The 19,724-nt window shown below is 43.0% G+C and overlaps 1 protein-coding gene and 1 non-coding gene across 2 annotated transcripts in view; both read left to right on the forward strand.

Moving 5' to 3' along the window:
* JAZF1 (JAZF zinc finger 1) overlaps positions 1-19,724 on the forward strand; it is a 331,623-nt gene that overhangs the window by 239,990 nt on the left and 71,909 nt on the right. The window lies entirely within an intron of this gene.
* LOC115286210 lies at positions 832-995 on the forward strand. The gene has a single exon (XR_003905952.1). It is a non-coding gene; the product is annotated as a U1 spliceosomal RNA (small nuclear RNA).

Genomic DNA, 19,724 nt, shown 5'->3' on the forward strand with positions numbered 1-19,724 from the left:
CCCAAAAGCTCATCTAGCTGTGACATAGCTGGAATTTTGTACACATGATGAACAAATGAAGAAAACAATGTCACGGTAATGAGTAAATGAGAACTTGAAGATAAGTAGGTGATTGTGTTGAATAATATGGTCTAAGAATATTTTAATTAGAGAAGAGAGGGAAGTAAGTAGAAATACTCTATGTTCTAGGAGTATTAAGGAAAGGAAAAAAAGAGATTCTGAATAGTCCAACCTAGGAAGCAAGAAGGGAAAAGAAGAAAGGAATAAACAAAGATATAAATCTAAATATTAAAAGATAAAATAAAAATGTCTGCCCCCAGAGAAGTCATCTGAACTGCAAAGACTGAGAGACCATACAGGGAACCTTTTGAATCCTCCCCCGATGCTAAGTGAATAAAGACATTTCTTCCAGAGATTTCGGAGGCCCCCACAGTGTTCATTTATTCTTACATGAGAATAGGTGTGGGCGCTTTATAGTATTATAAACTTAAAAAAAATCAACTGAAGAATTGGATGTTTGTGGCTTCTTTCTTTGCTATTCACTCATTTTAGAATTGTCCGCCATTTGTAATAGGAGGAAGTATGGCTTAATAAATTTTGGAGTCGGGCCCCAGTTTGAACCCCAGATCACTATATATAAGACCTGGGTCACTGTGGACGTCTTGACATCCCTGAGCCCGCTTTGCTCTACTGGAGAGTGAGACATTCATAAAGTGCCTCCTGGCCTTCCTGGTAACAGGCTCAGTGAATGACAGCCGTTGTTACCAGTTCTTATAGAGCAGATTTGCACATCTTTGGCTTAGCCCATTTATGTTGATATAGAATATAACAATACTTACCTGGCAGGGGAGATACCATGATCACGAAGGTGGTTTTCCCAGGGTGAGGCTTATCCATTGCACTCCGGATGTGCTGACCCCTGCGATTTCCCCAAATGTGGGAAACTCGACTGCATAATTTGTGGTAGTGGGGGACTGCGTTCGCGCTTTCCCCTGAAAAAAAAATTAAAAAAATTAAAAAAATAAAAAAAAAAAAAAGAATATAACAAAAACATCATCAGCATAGAGGCACCTGGCTGGCTCAGTTGGTAGAGCATGCTACTCTTGATCTCAGGGTCATGGGTTCAAGCCCATGTTGGGCATGGAGCCTATGGGGAAAACAAACAAACAGCAGCATAAAGAAGAGTAACAAATGTTTAATGTAGGTTAGTATTAAACTTCAAACCTAGAAGCGAAGAATCTTGTTTCTCAGTAGTCTACCAGCTTACTACACACTTAAATGGCTCTGACATCATTCAGCTTATAGGTTTACAGGAGAGCAAGTGAGGAGTCTTGTTAAATATATCATCACTGAGTTCATTTCAGATCTTGAAAGACTTCATTTTTCATCTTCAGTCTTGATTTAGTTCTATCGATAGCTATTTAAGGAAAAGATGGGTTTGCAGTGATGGATACATATTAAAATGGTTTGGGATAAACCGTGTGTGACCAAAACTTATGTTTTTTAAAGTCTCTTTCTAAAAAAGTGTATATTTTATCCTGAGAATTAAGTTTCCTTTAGTGTTTCTGGCTGATTTCAGAGACAAGTAAGAGCACACCATGTGCCCTCTTTCCCATCTGCACCTGCATCATGGGTCTGTGGGTCTGTGACTTTATGTAGCAGTATGACTCGGAAAGTACTACATTATGATGTGACCTGTCCAACACTGGGGTTTTCTCTACTGTGATTGCCCAGAGAGCCAACTTTAAACCGAGTTCTAGTTACCCAGGGGTGTGACAACCCATGCGTCATTTGATCCAGGGTAGAATTTGAGAGTACTTGGGGGAAATGCCTTAGGTAACTAACTGCCTTGCCCCCTCCAACCGCAAATGGCCTTCCAAACCTTGGGTTTCTTTTTTTTTCCTTTCTCATTCTCCACACCCATGTAAGTCTTCTCTGTCCTTGCCCCCTTTTCCCTAGACTTACCATTCCCTTAGCTCCTTTTTAAAAAATCATAATAGCCTGTGCTTTTATTTCATCAAATGAGTTTCTGCTCGGGATTCAGCCTGTGATGACTCACAAAGAATTCTTCCCAAGTGCATCTAGGCAAGTCACCCAAACCTGAGTTTTCACCCTCATGCACAAACCATACATATACTGCCCAAGGCTACCTCAAATCTGTCTCACCCCAAAGTAGAGTTTATTCTTCTAATGTGATGATCATGTTTGTCTTCTTAAGAAAGAAGCACTTGGGGCGCCTGGGTGGCTCAGTCGGTTAGGCCTCCGGCTTCGGCTCAGGTCAGATCTCGCGTTCGTGGGTTTGAGCCCCGCGTCAGGCTCTGTGCTGACAGCTAGCTCGGAGCCTGGAGCCTGCTTCCGGTTTTGTGTCTCCTTCTCTCTCTGCCCCTCCCCCTCTCATGCTCTCTCTCTATATTAAAAATAAATAAAACATTAAAAAAAAAAAGAAAGAAGCACTTAAAGAAAGGTTTTATGGGGTGCCTGGGTGGCTCAGTAGATTAAGCATTCGACTCTTGGTTTCGGCACAGGTCGTGATCTCACGGTTTGTGAGTTCAAGCCCCAAGTCGGTTTCTGCCCTGGCAGCATGGAGCCTGCTTGGGATTCTCTAGTTCTCCCTCTGCCCCTTTCCCTTTCCTTCTTTCTCTCAAAAAAATAAACTTTAAAAAATGGTTTTATAATTTGTTTTGTTCCTGTACACCAGGGACCAGTGGACTTTCAAGCCAAATCTTGCCTTCCCCTGCCTTTTATAAATAAAGTTTTATTGGAATACAGCCACACCCATTCATTTAGGAATTCCCTATGGCTGCTGTCACACTATCAGAGAGGAGTTAACTAGTAACAGAGACCACTTGGTCCACAAAGCCTTTAATATCTTCTATCTGGCCCTTTATAGAAGTATTTTGCCAGGCTCCTGGGTGGCTCAGTTGGTTGGGCATCTGACTCTTGGTTTTGGCTCAGGCCATGATCTCTGGGTTCCGTTCATAAGTTCAAGTCCCACATTGCGCTTTGCACTGACAATGCAGCACCTGCTTGGGATTCTCTTTCTCCCCCTCTCTCTCTGCCCCTTTCTTGTGCACCCATGTTCTGTCTCAAAATAAACTTGAAAAAAAAGTTTGCCAACCCGTGCCCTATACATCTAATCTCATTGCAGATGGCATTCCAGAGGACAAACACTAGTCCTCTCCTTAGAAATTCTTCTTTACCACAAACTTACCCAAGGCTCAGTAGCCAAAGTCATTTAATGTCATCAGGTCTGGTTTCACATTCTGTAAAGATGTGACTGTTAACACCTTTCTTTTTTTCCTCAAAGCAGAGTGATAGAACAACTTCAAATTACTCTTCATATATATATTTGAAGATTCTGAGATGCTGGTGTTGGATGTGAGGCCATTGCCCTGGTTTTGATGGTGTTCAGATTTAGCACATAATTTTCCCAACAGTTAGCATTTTCTTTTCTTTCTTCTTTTTTTTTATAATTTGCTTTCAATTTATAGTAGAATATTAGGTGGACTATTTGTGTTGCAGTGGTAAGAGTTAAACATTTTCTTAAAAGAATAAACACAGAATAGAAATCATATGAACATTTTCTTGATTGGTAAAGATCTATATTTTCAATTTCTTACAAAAACATCTGAGGAAAACTATTAAATCATGCTTTTTGCCATGAAGATAAATTTGACAGTTCCTTTTTCTTTAAATATATCTCAAAACCAAGTTATCAAAAAAAGAATATATACACACACATATTTCATGTATGCATATATATTTATATTGACCTTTTTCTGTCACTACAAATGTGCCTTTTTTCGTTAATGTCAGTGTGACCACTTGTGATGTGTTCTTTCTGGGGAAAATGGAAGATAAGGTTGGAATGTTCCAGAGACTACTTCAGGAGGACAGATGTCAGGATTACAATAACATTTTCTCATCTTGTTCTTCATAGCCATTTCTTTATTATTTTCATGTAAGATACAGCTTAATTATAATAACTTTACACTCAAAAAGTAATAGGTGTTGGGGCACCTTGGTGGCTCAGTCAGTTGGGCATCTGACTTCAGCTCAGGTCATGATCCTGCAGTCTGTGGGTTTGAGCCCTGCATTGGGCTCTGTGCTGACAGCTCAGAGCCTGGAACCTGCTTCAGATTCTGTGTCTCCCTCTCTCTTGGCACCTTACCTATCATTCTCTGTCTCTCAAAAATGAATAAATGTTTAAAAAATATTTTTAAAAAGTAATAGGTGTTTATTATAGAAAATGCAGAAAATACAGAAAAAAGACACAAAGAAGGAAAAAATCCTATAATCTCACCACCCAGAGATAACCATTGTTGACATTTTGCTGTAAGTCTTTCAGACTTTTTTTTCATATATGTTACATGAATTTTTAAAATTGCTATTATCCATTCTGAGAAAAAATAATGCCACTTACTCAATATCTGTTTGACTGTGTATTTTGCTAACAGCTTTATGTGCTGGGTCACATTTAATCCTTATAGCATCCTTCTGGCGCACGAGTATGACAACCCTCATTTTGAGAAACTAAGACTCAAGGGGTTAAATCCTTTGCTTAGTGTCACAGCTCACGCCTAAACTCTTAAACACCATACTTTCTTTCCTACCTACAAACCTTTTCGTATACTCAATAAGCTAGTGTTGGAAACTGGCAAGCCCAAGGACTTCTTTGTGGTTAATGTACTATTTAGTAGAAGTGGTTCTTCTGTAGTGCGCCCTGTAGTAAGTGTTTTCATTGAAGATTCCAGAATGACCCTCGCTTCCTGCTGCGAGCCTGGATCTCCTCCACGGGGCTGCTAGAGACCTCCCTGGCCTGCCGGCCACCTGAGTTTTCAGAGTGGCTGGCGCTTCTCCATCCCCCTGCTGGCCGTGCACACAATATGCTGGTCATCCCGCAGGCCAGCAGGCAATGCCTGGCTGCCCACTGGAGCCACGCTACCCTAAATCACAGAGAAATACTTTAACCACGCAATAAATCATAAAACAGAATGTAGCAGCTCCTATAAAGGAGTCGGCTCGTAGAAGACCTTTATTTGTAAGTTTTGAAGAAAAGTCCAGAAGGAGAAGGTGCTTAGAATACTTTGAGTTGCAAGAAAACTGAGCTGCCAGTTTAATTCCAACCTTGAGCAGCCCCCACCTTTGACCATGCTTAGATTTAGAACCTTCAGGTAAACACTGTACCCGCCCGCCCTGTTGCTAACTGCCTTGAGCTCTGTTTAAAAGGCTGTAACTCTGGGCGCCTGGGTGGCTCAGTTGGTTAGGATCCGACTTTGGCTCAGGGCATGATCTCACAGTCCGCGGGTTTGAGCCCTGTATCGGGCTCTGTGCTGGCAGCTCAGAGCCTGCAGCCTGCTTTGGATTCTGTGTCTCCCTCTCTCTCTGCCCCCACCCCCTCCCTCTCCATTCCTCTCTTTCAAAATAAGACATAAAAAAATATTTTTTTAAAAAGGCTGTAACTCGAAGATGGTTGAGGAGGCTACTACAGAGGAGAGGAGACCTGCAAAGAGCAAAGGAGAGCATTCGTGTACTTTAGAGCACACCAAGTTAAAAGCTAACAACAAAGCAAGATTTAAGCAATTGGTTTCTTCTGTGTTAGAAGGTAAATCTAAAATTAACGGCAACGTTTTTCAGCAAAGAGTCATAAAAGGCCTTGCCTGCAACTGGCTTTCCATTGGGAAACCTAATAAAAATTTGTTAATGCATTGTGATTGAAAATTACTATGAAAGTTAAGAATAATAAAGCAGAACCTAAATAAAGTGCTCTTAACTGTGTTTATATCTGCATTAGGCTTAAGCTGCGCTGGCAATTACATGTTTTTACTTTTCATTGTTCAACAGTTTCAAATGTACCAGAAAATGCTGGCCAAAGACTCTTGCCTAACTGAAACCAGATAGGTCCAGACTTCCAAAAGCTACAAGAAGAAAATAAATCCCTCCGTTCAAAATAACCTGAACACTTTAAGTATAGCAATCACATACCATTTGACACAATTTGGTACACGTCTGTGTTGCTTTTCAGTAAATATATGATTAAATAAACACAAATGAACTATTCAGACACCATGCAAACATGTTGACACAAAGTTATATGACCTCGTGTCGCATAAGCGCCTTGTAGATTCAATTATTACTTTACTTTATCAATAACCTGTAACATGAGAAGGCTTTCTTTCATTGTAGTGTCCCTGAACATTGATTCCGGGGAAGAAACTCTTACTTCCAGAATTGGTTCTGACTGTCTTGTAGAATACTCGTTAGCATTTGCGATGATTTAGAGGGCGCTGAGGATCCCTTACGCAAATAGTGTTCCCAAATCGACCACTATGAATTATTCCTTTTTGTAACCTTTCTCTGTAGTTTTTTTTTTTTTTTTAATGCAGATACTCTTTTGAGAGTCTTATTCCAACAAGAAATCAGGATTGATGACTATGTAGTAAGCCCCATGGTCCCTGCCCTTGGCAGGCTTTTAGCTGGGGAGAAAAAGAAAAAAGGCACTAAAATTTCAATACTTGTAAAAGGCAGTGTATGGTAGTGTGATCATAAAAACACTGTGGTACATTTGTTGAGCGCATATATGTGAATATATTGTGTGTGCATATGCTAGACACTGTTCTAAGCACTTCACCTCTGTTATATCAACTAATGCTTACAAGGATCCTATAAGAAAGGTACCATTGCCCCCATTTTACAAATGAAGATACTTAGGCACAGAGATGTTGAGGAATTTGCCCATGGTCACACAGAATAGATCATTAAGCTGGGATTCAAAACACTGCAGAGTGGTTCTGGAGCCCATGCTCCATTTACCATGTCTCTCTCTAAAGGACCCTCATGGTAGTGAGAGCTTCCTCGTTCGTTTCTATAGTAAATACTAGAAGTTGAGGCTCAGGGGAGAACGGAGGGGTAGGGATTCCCCAAGGGAATTCTCAAGTGAGCAGAAGAGAGCTATGTCTGCTGCCTCTGGGAACCTTAAACTCTGCGGGAGACGAAGTAGCCTTTGGTCTCCCAGGGCAGTCCCCACTACTCATCACAGACCCCTCCTCTTTTAGGTATTGGGCCAACTGCGCGTGTCAGGGTCAGACTCCTGGTTATTCCCTTTGTCTTGCCTCCCGCAACTTCTAGGAGCCCTTGGAGCTTACCCACATCAGTTTGCAGAAAAACCCACCCAGTTCTTGGACCCTGACAACACCATGGGGATGAAAGGAAGACCTATGTCCATTACAAAATGAAGGTCTGCCCTCTTTTGGGAAACCTACCTCTTTGCTGCCTCCTGGTACTAGCCTTGGGCTCTGCTGAATCCCCAGTCCCCAGTATGGAATGGACCGGGAAAAGCAGCAGCCTGGAGGGAGCCTTGAACTCTTTTGTTCTGGCTAACTTCTGTTAGCCATTGTGTGCCTGCGTTTCCTGGTCTGAAGATGGGTCATGTGACACTTCTCTGATATATACCACGTTGTTGTGAGAATCAAAAGATCTTGTGAGAATCAAAAGCTCTTCATCTCTACTGACCAGTATCTGCGGAATGTCTAAGATGTATGAGGTAATGAATGAGAAATAACAAAATAGTGAGGCTAGGGTGCAACGTGTCAGTTTTTCCAGTGAGTCGGCAGAGGACCTGCGTGTTCTGTTAGCAGGAAGTCTGAGATTTTCTTCATATACGAAGATTTTCCAAGAACCCAGTGGCTGTTCAGTCCAAAGAGGAGGCCAAGGGGAAAGTGAAAGCCAGGTTCTCAGCAGGTCTGTCTTGCCATCTGTCTTGACCGTGGTGCTGCAGAAGTTGTATCCTGCCTATTCCAAGGACCGATCTTTTGCTGTGAGGGCTACCTTACCGGTCCAGTCATGGCCCGTGACAAGGTAGAACCCCATGGGGACTGTAATAGCACCTGTTTCGTAATCCTAATGTGGAGCCTTTGTTCCCTCCCAAAGTTAAGTGTTGCTTTGAGGAAGCTGGATACAAGGTGCTTCTGACCGTCACAGGCTGTTTCCAGAACAGCCCTATTCTCCATCTTGAGCCTGGGACATCTGTCCCCTAGTCTGCCTGCCCCAGTGGTGACTTCTCTCTCCTTTTAGGGGACATGCAGCTCCTCAGGGAACTGTCCAGGCTGGTTGCGGTGAGGTTCCCCAAGTTTCTAGTACACCATTCCTCATAACTAAACTAACATTTCATGTGTTGTACATATGTGTGAACACACACATTAAGTTGTAAATATTCAAGTGTCTCCCCCAAAGAAAGACGCTCTGTAGCTTGCTGACCTGGGTCGAGGTTCCTCAATCTAGGATTGGCTGCAGTGATTTTGAAGGACTCTTGTGGTGGGCATTTTGCTTACTTTCTACCACACACATGCACTAGAATGATCCATTTAAATGAGTATTGTTCTTTAAAGGTATCATATTGGGGGGACACCTGGGTGGCTCAGTCATTTGGGCACCCGACTTCGGCTCAGGTCATGATCTCACAGTTCATGGGTTCAAGCCCTGTGTCGGGCTCTGTGCTGACGGCTCAGAGCCTGGAGCCTGCTTCAAATTCTGTGTCTCCCTCTCTCTCTCTCTGCCTCTCTTCCATTCACACTCTTGTCTCTCTGTCGCTCTCAAAAATAAACATTAAAAAAAAATTTTTAAGGTGTCATATTGGGAGATGTTGGCAGGTGTAATTAGAGAAGCTCCCATTTCTCGAAGAATGAAACATTTTCGCAGCTTTTTTTTTTCTTTTCTGCCTTTATTTTCAGGGCTGGGGAGTGGGGGAGAACAAGTGGGGAAAGGGCAGAGAGAAGGAGAGAGAGAATACCAGGCAGGCTCCGCACCGTCAGTGCAGAGCCTGATGTGGGGCTCGAACTCATGAACCATGAAATCATGACCTGAGCGGAACTTGGACACTCAACAGACTGAGCCACCCAGGCAACCCACAGCTCTCCTTTGACGTGGCCTTCAAAGGCAACTTGCAATCCATAGAATAGATTTAGACTCCTATTTAGCCACACCTTGTTTGCTCTGGGTGAGTTGTGCTGTGTGTTTTACTCTTTAGTGGACTTGGGAGCTGAATCACCCGCCTTACTCTCCAAACCTGATTACAAATGACCTTTGGCTCCACAGTGAAAAAGTTTACCACCCTCAGTGATATTGCCCAGAATTCCAGGCATTTTCCAAAGTTTTTTTTTTTTTATTTTTAATGCTTTATTTTTTGAGAGACAGCACAAGCAGGGGAGGGTCAGAGAGAGAGGGACACACAGAATCTGAAGCAGGCTCCAGGCTGAGCTGTCAGCACAGAGCCTGACGTGGGGCTCGAACCCACGAACCGCGAGATCATGACCTGAGCTGAAGTCAGACACTCAACCAGCTGAGCCACCCAGGCGCCCCCCAAAGTTGTTTTCAAGAGGAAGTCTAAAATACCTTTTGAGTAATGAAATGGCAGCATAGTGTGTACGGCCGCTTAGGACAGTTTGCAGGGAAAAGGAGAGCCCTATCTTTTTATATGTGTTCTGGCGTTTGTCTTCACGTAGTCTGGTTGCTTTAGAGTTGCGCACACTACCTTGGTGAAGTATTGTGTTCATGGTGGGTAGTGGTGGTGCGTTGTGCCCTAAGCATTTCCAGGTTGGTGCTTACTTAGAGTTGAACTTGTTACCTTAGCAAAAAACAAGTTTAAGCCGCTTGTGCAGATTTGCCCAGAGAATGCACACAGTACCTTACTGACTTCAGAAAAATAAGAAGATACTTTGAATGACATCTGTTTTTCAAGGTCCTTTAAAATGACAGCAAATTGAAATATTAGCTGCCTTCTGGTCTTCTTTCATTATCGGAGGACACAGTTGTCTAAACACTCGTTAAAGAAAAATCTCCTCTCTTCCTGACTTTCCAAAAAGAGAAAGAGGAAAATATACTTCACAGGTGCTAATTCATTCCTTTTTTTCATTCACTCAACTTTTGTGAGAGGTTGGAGAAGTGTCTTTATTAGTGAAAAGTCAAAAAAAAATGTTCAGTTTCTGAAATACCTAATTGTCAGGCTGTGTCTGGATTTGGCTGCAGGCAAATGATGGCCGGTGTGACTGAGGACCTCCTCAAGGCTGTGAGATAGTGATCATGACCCGAAACAGTGCACGTGTGCGTGTGCGCGCACCCACATGCACACCCACACGCACACCATCCAACAAGAGTGAGGCGAAGGAAGCATTGCTTGTGTCCAGGAATAAAGCCCACTCTTCATTTGTGGCTGACTTTTGAACATCACTTTGGACCCAAAATGATTGATTTCTATTTGTTCCATGACCCCTGGACTGGCCCATCCCGCCAGATGTCTTGCATTGTGTATCTCCTTCCCCCAGTCTCCTTGGCGTTCAAAAATTGGTCTAGGGGCTTTTTTCAGGTTTAAGTTCAGCCACTAAATCATGTCACTGTGGTGTTAATTTCCTTCCCTGCGCTGAGGATATGCAAATACACTCGGCTTAATCCTCATCACCTGTCCTCTCCTCACAGGCCAAGTTTGCTCATAGCCCAGGCCTTGGTGGGGCGGGAGTTGGGGTCCATGGGGAGCAGGGGTGGGAGGCATGACCGTAAATGTCAGTGGCGCCAGGCCCGGTCGCGCTCCCATTGCTGGCAGCCCAACATCTGCTGAGAAGCGTGCAGTTCTATCAAGTCAGCCACAGCCTCCCTGTGGGAGATAAGCCCCCAGTGGAGGAGGCTGAGCCTGGCGGCCAGATTCCAAGCCCCGGCTGACATTCAACTCTGCGAGGCTGGGATAGGGCGTGTGGAGATGATTCTGCAGGAACTAGCAGCTGCCCTATTTTAACTTTGGCTGTTGACAGTTCATGCTGAGAGCACTTATTTCCAAACTCAACAGAGCTGGAAACTCAGCGTTTTAATTTGGGGTTTTCGTTTTGGAAGAGTCATTTTACTGGAACCAAAACGTCTGCTGACATTACCCTAGGAATATGCTGGTCTTGTCTACACCCCAGAGTAGAGGAGACGAGGAAAAACCTCCAATAACGGGTGTGTGTCCTTGGGAAAAGCAGCCGTCAGGTATGCCAGGCCACCCGAGAATGTGCGGTTGGCTAGTTAGCAGGTCCCCAGGGAAACAATGAGACTCCTGGAGATTCACTGCAAACAGTTACAGCCTTTGTCCTGGCCCAAGACCCTTGCCACCTCTCGACTGTGTACAGGTCTTTCAAAAGGATCCTGTTAACTGATTAAAAGCACTGAGGAAGGAAGTTTTAACATCTCCAATATCAGGTTCTTTTGGATCATCACATGACTTCCCGTCTCTTCCATTTATCCTGGCTTGCACACAAATGTGGACCACACTGTTTTCATGCCAGAGACAGGAACTTTGAGGACCCGGCCCCATCCATTGGAGAATTAGTAGAAGCCTGTATCTCGGGATGAATCCAGGAGCTGTAGGAGTTATGTGGCCCAGAATAGACTCAATAAAGGGAAATATTGTGGTCAAATGCTTCCTCTTTTAAAGTTATACTCTCTTGACTATTCTGAAAAAAAAAATCACCCACTATTAAAAGTTGTTAGTACTTTTGCTGACTTGAAAATATTATGAAAAAAAAAATGTCCTACTAAAAGTTGTTGGTTACTTTGCTGACTTTCAGAATATTTTATAACCAACATAAAATGTGGTTTGCAAGGTACCGTCTAAATGAAAATGAGTGCTTATTTTATTTTTGTTCTGTTTTCGGTACACTTTCTCATATTTATCTTTACATATGAACTTCTTTCAGTAATGATGTACATTTGCTCGATCCAAAAAGTTTAAAACACAACATAAAATGCCCTGTAAAAATTTACACTCAGTTCCCTGAAACGCTTGAGAAGTTCACTGGATTTTGCTAGGCATACACTTCATTCACTAGAATGAAAACTTGGCGGAGGGAATCATGACGTTTGGCCACATAATTAACTTCTAGTTTCTTCTCCCCTGTATCCTTGGTTCCTAAGGCCCAGATGTGCTAAAAATTGCTTTTTTTTCCCCACATGAACTACTCAAAGCCCCATATTCTTCATGATAATCTTAAGAATTATTGTGGCAATGTTATTGATATTGTCCCTAAGATTCTGCAGTGTGTTTTAAGGAAAAGGTCCCACGGGCTTACAGAAACTTTCTATGAAAGGCAGCATGAGTCAACAAAAGTGATATTTTTTAAGTGAGTCTTTTGAAAGAGTCCATGTCCCTCTGCCGTTAGGTCAAACATTTTTCCGATGAGATCTGAAGTATGCAGTTTTGACAATTGTGATTCCCTTTTTTTTCCCCCCCAAATTTAAGTAGCTGGTAAGCTCCTTCGGAACTTGTGGCCTGCAGAGGGCTCTCTAATACCATGTTTTCATGGCCCGCATTTGGAAAAAGCAAAAAAGCGGTCCTTGCAGGAAGGGGGAAGGGGAAACCCAGAGGCTTTATAGTGTTCCTGCAGTCTGCCTGATGGCAGTCTGGTAAACAGACTAGGAATTGTGGGCAGAGTCCTTTTCCTTGAGTTTTGTACCAAGCATGAGACCCGAGGACTCTGTCCGGACTCATTACTTTAATAGCCTGGAGCGAGTTCGCGTAGCAGCAGGCGTCCAACGCAAAGGCATTTCATTATGGAAACCAAAACTGGTCCCTTGTAACTGCCGGGTTAGTAGTAGTCAGGGGTTTTTTTTTTTTTTTTTTTTTCAGTATTTCAAGTAATTTATAAAGCGTCTACACACATAAATAGAAAGCTTTAAATGCAGATATTCCATAAAAAGTAAATAAAATATATTTTTGTGCATTAAGACTTAATTAAGTGGCATGATTTCATGTCACAAATTTAAAACAGGCGGCTGAGACTTGCCAACATTACTGCAGCTGTGTTTTACATTAGGAAATTAATTAAAACGGTCATTTATGCTTTTTTCCACTTATAGGTATTTAGACCTCTCTGTATTACACCATACATTTTCCCTTCAATCATTATATTATGGTAATCTATTTGAACAGGCTATATCTTATTCTGTTAGTGGTAGAAGCGTGATGGGGGGGGACATTAATGAAAAATGTGTCCTGTGCTACTGACGCACGTCAGACAGGCTGAAGACACTTCCTCCTGACTGCAAAAGAGGGGCGACTTCGTGTTTATGCACACGTTCCCCCGCATTCCCCTCTTTTTTCACATCTGAGCAGAATTTTATTTTACATTTTATTAGAACAGGTTTTTACCCCTGCTGGTGTCAGGAAGGGAAGCAGAGGAAATCAGAAAAATATTTAACATGCCATGTGACAGATCATCATCTAGTCTTCGCTGCTATGTGAGACCCTATTTTTGAAGCAGACCTGCTTAGAGAGCTCAGTTGTGGAATGCGCTAACCCTAAGACAAATTAAAACACGCCCAAGTGGATGGTCGATATGTAGTTTGCAATTAAAATAAATATTGTCCTGATGGTCTGCATCAGAGCTGACTAATGACTCCCTGGAGCTACCGAGAACAAATCGATCGCTCTGTACTTATTTACTGCAGTTATTTATGTTAACAACTGCAATAAAATTATTACTTGATGAAGTTTTAATGATGTAAGTAATTTTGCTTCCCAAGAGGATCAGTTGCCAAATGAGGCTGAAGTTTTGAAAACGTTAAGGACTCGGGTACAAAACAATCCTAGAACATCTTTACTTTTGGATGTCATTTACAAGAATATGGACTAGTCTTAGGGCCCGAGGCTTTTGGTTCTTTTGGTCTCTTATCTAGAGTTACTTCCCTTAAGTTTCTCACACTGTCTTCAAGACATCCGTTTGGTTAGACTTTAAGGGTGGCAGGCAAGGAGGATTCTAACTGAGGCATAAGCAATTACACACTAGCGAACAGAGTAAACTCAACTACTGAAAACAAGGAATGATTCTTTCCTCCATATACATCGTCGTTAAAGTATTCAGAGTGAGAGCCTATTTCCAATTTGTGTTTCTTAAATGGATCAGCTAGGTTTAGTTTTTTCCTTAAAGGCACAGGCAAAATTGGACTGAATGTTCTTAGCTGTCTGGATGCCACATTCTTCATGAGTGGCTCCTATAACCCAGTAGCACAAAATTGAGCTCACTCCTTCCTCTTGTAACCTTAAGTCACGCCTCTTTTCTAAGACTTCACCCAAACTTATTATTGTATGCCCTCTAGCAATTTTGGCATTATTTTCGTTATTTTTATGTTGTTGCTCTTTTATCATAGACTGCATCCTCATGCTTGTTCCATCTAGTGCTGCTGGGTTACGTCTTTGGCAACAAAATATGCTGCCTCAGTGCATTATTGACATGTTTCCATCTTGAGGAGTCTGAGCCCGGCGGTTCTCAGGCCAACAGCATCAGCGTCATCTGGGAACATGTTAGGCACGCACATGCTAGGGCACCTGGGTGGCTCAGTCAGTTCAGCAACCAACTCTTGATTTCAGCTCAAGTCATGATCTCACGGTTTGTGAGTTTGAGTCCCAGGTCCAACTCTATGCTGTCAGCTCAGAGCCTGCTTGGATTTCTCACTCAGCCCCTCCCCTGCTCATTCTCTATTCTCTCTCTCCTCTCTCTCTCAAAATAAGTAAACATTTTTTTAAAAAAGAAAGAAATGCACATTCTTAGGTGCTACCCCAGACCTACTGAATCTACTTCTCTTTGAAAAAGTAAATGATATATATTTTTAAAACTCTCATCACAGGTTTCCACATGATTGACTTATGGATCTTTATGCTTTATTGGTTTCTCCCTCCAATTTTCCCTTTCTAGATCCTATTCATAACTTGGAGCCAGGTCAAAAATTTTCTCCTGAGAGCTCACAAGTTGTAATTCTACAGAGTATAAGTTAAGATCCCATCCCGATGGTACAGTGGACCTGACCCATGTTGAGTTTTTAGCATTGCTTCTTACTAGGTTCTGTTTCAGCACTACCTCCATCGTTTTATTTTTTTTATGTTTTTTATTCAGTTTTGAGAGACAGAGACTGTGCGAGCAGGGGAGGGTCAGAGAGAGAAGGAGATACAGAATCTGAAGCAGGCTCCAGGCTCTGAGCTAGCTGTCAGCATAGAGCCTGACGTGGGGCTCGAACCCACGAACGGTGAGATCATGACCTGACTGCAGCCGGACGCTTAACCAACTGAGCCACCCAGGCATCCCTACCTACATCGTTTTAAATAGGTGAGCTTCTTAACATCAGCTTTTAAGAACTCAACTATTTTGTATGGTTCGAAGACAAAAATCTTTAGACACACAGCTGGGCTAAATGACTTCACAAAGTCCCAAGTCAGATTATAGATATTAATGGAATTTATGTTAAAAAACAAAATTTGGGACACTGGGTGGCTCAATCGGTTAAGCGTCAACTTCGACTCAGGTCATGATCTCTCTGTGGGTTCAAGCCCCTCTTCAGGCTCTGTGCTGATAGCCTAGAGCCTGGAATCTGTTTCGGATTCTGTGTCTCCCTCTCCCTCTGCTCCTCCCCTTCTCACTCTCTGTCTCTGTCTCAAAAATAAACAGTAAAAAAAATTTTTTTTAATTTTTCTGAGTAAATTTGAATATATGATTGGCTTTACTCAACAAATCACGAACTGGGCAGCATCCCATTCAGGAAATAGGAAGGAGCTCCAAGGAGCTGTGTAAAACGTAAGGTTTTTGCAAGGCCCACTGTTTCTCTTCCTCTCCTTAGTTCATTTGGGAAAGACACAGTGAACAGGCCAATATATAGTCCGATCAGTTAGTATATAGTCATGTGAGTCAATATGTATAGTCAGAGAAATGGAAATTTCCATAGGTGGTAAAAATTGCAGCAATTAATGAAATAACTGATCCCAGCTCTGCTAGCAAATGTTCAATATCACGGCACAAGCCAAACATGCTCAGTAACGGCCTGATTGTTTGAAATAATGAATGGGAAAGTTCAAATACTATAAACTATTGACATCTCCATTCTTGCACTAGATTCTATCTGTAAGCTGCTGATTTCCCTCTTCTGTTCAAGAGGACACAACAGTGTCTGTGACGTGATCTCTGCCCTTCAAAAGTCTCCAGTGTAGTCAGCAAAGTGGGATTACTATGTATGAGCCACTAAAAAATAACCAGCTGCTGAACCTCATGGTTTTCATGTAGTTAGAACTGGTGTCCACATGAGAGAAATGTTGGCCGGACTGATGATGAAATATGAAATGTAACTTGAGCAGGGCTTCAAGGATAATTAGCATTTTTTAAAGGGGGTGGGGGGACTTAGCTAAAAGGATAAAAATAAATGTAGCAGTAACATTTTACAGACTTTATTCTAGATGGGATGGGCTTTGTTTTTTTAACTTATTTATTTTTGAGAGCAAGAGAGAGAACACAAGCAGGGGAGGGGCAGAGAGAGAGGGAGACACAGAATCCGAAGCAGGCTCTAGGCTTAAACTGTTAGCACAGAGCCCAATGCAGGGCTCAGAACTGCAAACTGTGAGATTATGACCTGAGCAGAAGTCAGATGATCGACCCACTGAGCCACCCAGGCACCCCAGGATGGGCTTGATTATACTGCTGTAATACATGATCTCCAGAACTCAATGACTTAACATTTATTTTTCACCCACTGTGAATGTCCAGCATGGCTCAGTAGGAATGCTCTGTTCATCTTACTCAGTAACCTAGTCTGATAAAGCTTGACCCATGTGCTGTAATGACTCCAGTGAGAAGTCTCTGTGTGAGCCATCATGGCCATGCCTATTTCACTGGCCAAATCCAGTCACATGGCCATGCCCTGTCGTGTGCCCAGAAACTGGAGAGCCAGAGACACTTAGAGAACAGCATCAGTAGCTACCACATCTTTCTGTGTAATCTTTAGAATGAAAGTAGCACTTGGTGTGTCTAGTCATTAAACCTCTTAAGCAAGATGATCATGAGCTTGGTAATCTCTAGTTTACCTTCTGTGGATGTTAAGCTTGCTTGGTTTTTAGCTTCTGTCTAGAAACCAGGGACTATAAGCCACTAGTCTTCTTCAAGCTGCCCCCTTGCAAGTACCCTCACCAGTGTTTCAACAGACACCCTATGATTCATAAAGAGCATGTGTAGCTCCCAGTGTTGGTTTCCACCCAAAACCATCCCTTCTCTTTATTTGCTATATAAGCCATACGTTTGTTCAGGTGGTAAAATCTTGAAGACTCTAAGCTTCGTCATTCTCAAACCAACAAGATTAACTCCACCTAGAAACTTGTAAGAAATGTGAATTCTGAGGTTCCTCCCCAGACCTGAATCAGACACTTTGCTCTACACTCATGGTGGCCACTTATTTTCCACGCCACTGACTGATGTATGGTTAATAGTGCCGTGCAGGTCCAGCCAATGAAACATGGTGGGACATGCACTGGATTGGAGGGTGAAGGAAGGCACTCTGGAAAGGGTCCTCATTATTTTTAAGAGAGACCGCCTCTCCATGAAAATATGTGATAATGGGTGATGGTGCACCCTTCTTGCAATCAGATGACCAACCAAGATGCTAGAGATGATGGAAAGATAGAAGGACCCTGAATCCGGGGTGCTACTGCATTAATTAGCCATCCAGGAACTGCCCTGTTCCAACATTTTTGTAGGTAATAAATTCTGCACCAGTGAGGTTCCTTGCAGCAGGAAGCACCGTAGCTGTGGAACAGAAGTTCTGCTGTATCCTGCCCCCCACCGCAAGTGTTGTCCTTGCTTTGCCACCATTCTCAGGAGGCATCTTCTTCTTTGGGGGCGAGAGACACCTGAATCACTGTCCCCCTGCTAGTCTGTTCTACAGCAGGACCCCTTTGGCTCTACAAGTACAAGTAGCCCTATAGCTTATGGATTCTTCAGCTGTGTTCATTTCATATATTAAAGTTCTCCTCGTTTGTACTCTACACAGTCAGCTGGGAGCGCCGGGTTCAAAAAAGGGTATTTAAAAAGTTCAGATTTGTTGGCTGGGCCCCACTATCTGAGTTCTGGAGCCTCTGGGAATAAGTCTCTTCTCACACCACTGCAGAGTCAGGTTCTCCTTAGAACAGGCTGAAGAAGAGGTCAACCAACTCTCCTGTGAAGCCTAGAACAAGGACTGTCATTAGCTCATAAATTAACCCCTTTGCAGTTAGATCTATATGAGTTATGAGAGGCAGATGAGCCTTGAGGGACTATTTAACTGCTTCCAAAATCCATCGCAGGATCTTAGTGTATCTTAAAAGAAGGCATATATCAAAGCAAGAGGCCTCTATGCCAACTTAACAATACAAACAAAACCCTATCCAACTGATTAAAGTGACCTTCTCAGAACCGACATACCCTACACATTCCATCTAACATCGTAGCTCTTAGTACCTTATTGTCTGCCCCCACACACTTAGGCACATGAGCAACTCTGTCGTGGAAGAATCTGATTTTTATTGTCCCTTGCCAACTAAAATCCTTTTGGCTTATTTATTTTCATTTATTTATTTATTTTTGAGGAGAGAGAAAGAGAGCACATGGGCAGGTGAGGGGCAGAGAGAGAAGGAGAAGGAGAATCCCAAGCAAGCTCCATGCTGTCAGCACGGAGCACAGCGCGGGGCTCGAACTCACAAACTGTGAGATCATGACCTGAGCCGAAATCGAGAGTCAGATGCTTAACCGATTGAGCCACCCACGTGCCCCTTTGGGGCTTATTTTAAAACTCTATTACTTCCCTTCCCTAGTTAAGAATCACTAATTTGGGGGTGCCTGGCTGGCTCTGTTGGTAGGGCATGGGACTCTTAAACCTCAGGGTCGTGGATTTGAGCCTTATGCTAGGCACGGAGCCCACTTTAAAAAAAAAGGGGGTCACTGATTTATTGGTTGCTTTTTATTTGTTCAGATACTGCTTTTTCTACCTAGATCAGGTTCTCCAGATTGGAGAGGGGCTTTTTTGACTCTGCAGAAAGCAAGACCAACTGGCCCATAGTAGACACCTAATAAATACTTTTTGAATAAGTGTGATTGAAGACGTGTTTGTCCAGGCAAGGGCGGGAAATTCGAATGCGTGAGAATGTCAGACAAATGATGTCAATGGAGATGTGTGGAAATGGAGCTTCTGGAAAAATAGGGAGTGAACCTGCGGGCTCGTTCCTCTGTGTGAGGGGCAAGTTGCTTCTTGTCTGTTTTCAGCTCATTGCTGTGTAACAATTGGGGCCCAAGTGATGTCACAGCTGCTCGTGTTTTGTTTTGTTTTTTAATGTTTTTTTTGAGAGAGAGAGACAGAGCACGAGTGAGGGAGTGGCAGAGAGAGAAAAGGAGACACAGAATGTGAAGCAGAATGTGAAGAATGTCAGCAGCTGTGCTGACAGCTCAGAGCCTGACTCAGGGCTTGAACTCACAAACCATAAGATGACCTAAGCCGAAGTCGGACACTTAACTGACTGAGCCACCCAGGCACCCCACAGCTTCTCATTTTCTTAAAGGATCTGGAAGACTGGATGGTCATGTCAGATCTCATTTTTCTTTCTTTTTTTTTTTTCTCAAGGTTTTATTTTTGAGAGAGAGCGACACACACACACACACACACACACACACACACACACACACACACACACACACACACACACACACACACACAGTGTGTGTGTGTGAGTGAAGGAGGGGCAGAGAGAGAAGGGCCGAGAGAGACGGAATCGGAAGCAGACTCTAGGCTCTGAGCTGTCAGAACAGAGCCCAAGGTGAGGCTCAAACTCAAGAACCATGAGATCATGACCTGAGCTGAAGTCGGACACTTAACCCACTGAGCACCCAGGTACTCCTCAAATCTCATTTTTACATCTTGGG

The sequence above is a fragment of the Suricata suricatta genome, chromosome 2 (genome assembly GCF_006229205.1).
Source record: "Suricata suricatta isolate VVHF042 chromosome 2, meerkat_22Aug2017_6uvM2_HiC, whole genome shotgun sequence".
Classification (NCBI taxonomy): Eukaryota; Metazoa; Chordata; class Mammalia; order Carnivora; family Herpestidae; genus Suricata; species Suricata suricatta.